This window comes from Manis pentadactyla, chromosome 11 (genome assembly GCF_030020395.1).
Source record: "Manis pentadactyla isolate mManPen7 chromosome 11, mManPen7.hap1, whole genome shotgun sequence".
Taxonomy (NCBI): Eukaryota; Metazoa; Chordata; class Mammalia; order Pholidota; family Manidae; genus Manis; species Manis pentadactyla.
Window position 1 is genome coordinate 100,738,315 of NC_080029.1, and position 3,873 is coordinate 100,742,187.

Here is a 3,873-nt window from a genome sequence, read left to right on the forward strand (position 1 = left end):
GTTGAGAGAAAATGCACAGTATTAATTTCCCTGACCAAAGTTCTTCACACAATCCTTAGCCCATCACTTCAACATAATGCCAAGATTCATAAAGCGCATCTCCACTTAACCAACCTCAAACTGACCCCTTGAGCCCAGCCCTCCAGAGCCTGACATAATGTGGACGGAGGAGAAAAGTGGCAGACTTGGTGGGTGGGAGGCAGCGATGCCGTAATAGCCAGCTTTCAAACAGCTTCCACTGATTCCTGCTTCTGACGCCCTCGCCCTCACACAGTCCCCTCCAACATTGTGTCATGGCTGTTCTATGTGACCAGCAGATAAGAACCTCACTTCCAAGGGTCGGCCAGCACACGGGGGCTCTTCTGCCTTCCACCTTCTCTCCTGGGTCACTTCCTCTGGAGGAAGCCAGTGGCCATGATGTGAAGAAACAGAACTGCTTGGAGCAGCCCCTGTGGTGACAAACTGAGGCCTCCTGCCAAGAGCCGAGTGAGTGAGCCACCTTGGAAACACTTCCCTCAGCCCCAGGCAAGCCTTCAGCTCAGGGGCTCAGCTGCGCACTTGACTGCAGCCTCGTGGGAGACCGAGTCAGAACCACTCTGCTCAGCCATTCCCGACCCTTGAGACACAGTAAATGTTTGTTGCTTCAAGCGGGCCCTTGCAGGGGATGGACTCGGAAAAGCTGTGTGGCAGCATGCTGGTCACACAAGATGTATCTGTTCCAACACTCCCTTCTCCTTAAGGTTTTGGATTTCCTCCGCATAAACCGAGGGAATCTTTGGCATCTCAGCTTCATTAAATGCAGGCCACCACTGAGTTTTTTAATTAAATAACTAGGTACCAGAATATGGAATACACCAAATCACAGTATATGAAAAGTGTACCCACATCGGTACATTTGGCCCCAAAGAGCCTGGCCTTCATTTCACATTCATATAGAATGCACTTCCACACCTGCTCTCCAAGCTTCTGCCTCTATTCATTAGCAAAATCTTGTAATTCTTTTGGTGTATAAGCTGTTTCTCCTCCAGTCAGTTTGCACCTTCTTGGCCAGAGAATGAGGAGCCCCTAGTGATGGGTCTCCTGGCAGAAAGTGGGTTGAACAGCACTTGGTGGCATGAGCCCTGAGGACGATGGGGACCGTCCCCACATGAAGTTCATTTCCTCACACACACAGGGAAGCAAGCTGCTGCTTACAGGCCAGGGAGCCTCAGAGGGACAAGAAAATTTGAGTTCTTCAGCTTCATTGCACTCCAAGCAGACACCCCCATCCTTAGCGTCTTTCTCAGTCAATGCCCTTTCACATGAAAGACCTGAAGGGGCTGTGAATTCATGTGACGCTGTATTTCTGCAACCACACAATTAAATGTGTTTGATTTACAGCTACCTCAGTCCTTTTGACTACGAGGTATGAGAGATACTTCTGGGACTGCTAGGAAAGCGCACTGGTTCTGAGTTGAGCTAAATGTTTAAAAACCTTAGCTTGTGATTGTCTCTCTGTCAGTGCTCAGGGCTCTCAGAGGATACACCCCACAACGCAGTCCTGAGAGTCCTCAGCCCTGCCTGACAAGAGCAGCCGCGTGAGCCCTCAACCGAAGGGGCCCCTGAGCCATCACAGCACCTCCATCCTATTTCCCACTGGCGAGGAGCTCAGACCTGTGTCCCAGCCCAGACCAATCTACAGATTCCATCTCTGAGAATTTACCTCTTGGAGAACCCACTCAGGACCCAGTTGGGCAACAGAAACAAACCAGTTGTCTATACAGATAGAATTTAATTGTTTTAAATTGAAATAAGGTTTGAAGTTGTTGACTAGCTAACAGAAGTATAAAATGAAAACTCTAAGGGACCCCAGAAATGGCAAATTCAGACAGTAACTCCCACTCCTAGAGGTGAGGGAACAAAGGGGAGAGGTAGAGTGATTAAACTTAAAAACTTAGAGAAGCGGCTGCCTCTCACCCATACCTGAGGGAAAGTGCCCAGCTGGTACTGACGGCTCTTGGGAGGAAAATGAAGCGGACTCTCCAAGTGCTGCTGAGAAGGCAAATTAGATGGAGCTGCTGGGGGAGCAACAGCCTCTCCTGAGGTGAGCGAGCACTGGTGCGCCCCCTAGACAAACTGCAAGGCAGCAGGAAGCCCCAGAAAGTTCCACCAGTAAACAGGAAGGAGCAAGCTCCCAGCCTTCCCCGAGCGCCCCCTAATAGGGGGAGCTGGCAAACCGGACATGTGATGGCAGGGCTTGGCCCCAGCATAGCTGAGGTTAGGGTAGACGAAGAGGGTTTGGAGATGAGAAACAAGAGCTGCACAACAATGTCTACAAGTAAAACCAAGGAAGCAAAGAAAACCCAGAAGTTCTTAGCTTGGAAGACAGAATGAAAGCTCTTAAAAGCCAGGCATAAGAGCTCCAACTCAGTAAGCTAAGAAATAGCAAGGGACAGACAGTTTTTCAGTCAGGCAAGTGGCACAGGGGTGAGTTAGGACCTCCCTCTCTCTCGATCCCACTTTCCCTCCATCAGGCTTCAGGGTGAGCCCCCCAGAGCCAGCACTCCCAGAGTGCCCCGACAGCTCTGGGGAGGAAGTGGGGTGGAGTCCACGCATAGGGAAAGAGCAGTCAGTGTGCGCAGAAGAGCACCACCGCAAGGGCCAAGTAAGCGTGTGGTGGATTTCAATCGTATCCACAAATTCTTTGCCATCCCATCAAGAGTCAAATTTCCCTCTGAATATGGGCTCACATTAGTGACTCGCTTCTAATGAACAGAACATGGGGGACTTGGATGTGACTTTCAATGCTGCTCATAAAAGGTAACACCCAAAAAGGTAAGGCGTCTCTCCCATGGGTCTGCCTTGGGCGCCCACCTGCGGACCCAGCCACCACGCTGTGAGGAACAGGGCCTGGCCTAGGCTGTGACAGGTGAGGTACTCACCTTGGGCGTAAAATATGAGGGTGTCAGAATCCCAGGGATCAAGATAAGTGATTCTGTAATACAATGTATTTTAAACTCCAAGTAAAAAACCCATGAACAAAATAACATTTTAAGAAGGGGAGCCATGGGGCCAGCTGCACTTGCGCAATTCTTCTCGCTTGCCTTACCCTAATCCCAGGCCTGTCAGATCCTGTCTTTAATGTAAAATTGTGAAATTTTGTATATCACAGATTTTTTGCATTAAGTTTTTTATGCTCTTTACAAAATTACTCGTCTGGGTTACTGTAGTGGAATGAATCGGGAGCCCCTGCCCCACTGAAATTCCATTCATCCAGAACCTCAGAATGTGACTTTATTTGGCAATAGGGTTTTCGCAGATGCAATTTGTTAAGATGAGATCCCATTGCATTAGGGTTGGGCCTAAATCCATATTGGTGTCCTTATAAGCAAAGAGAGACCTGGAGACACACAGAGATACAGAGCAGACACCGCAGAGAAATGAGGCATGTGACGACACAGGCAGGGATTGAAGTTAGGCTGCCACGAGCCAAGGGTTTGCTGGGAACCCCCGCAGCTAGGACAAGGCAAAGGAGGATTCTTCCCTAGACGTGTCAGGCGTTCGTGGTCCTGCTGACACCAGGATTCAGGCTCAGGAGCTCTAAGAAAACACATTTCTGTGGCATTAAGCCACCTGGTCTGTGGTACTTTGTCACAGTAGCCTTAGCAAACAAAGACAGTTCCAAAGGTCTTTTCAAGCCCCTTTAAACTCTGCACCCTGGAAGGGGATGCCTCGCTCACCCCATCTGACCCCAACCAGGAGTTTGTTTTGTGGAAGATGGAAGGAAGGGGTGGGGGCACAGCAGCAGGAATTCACTAAAACCTAAGACTCAACATAAAGTGTTAACATATCAATTTGTGAAGTCAATTTCTCAAACACAGACTTGGTTTTAAA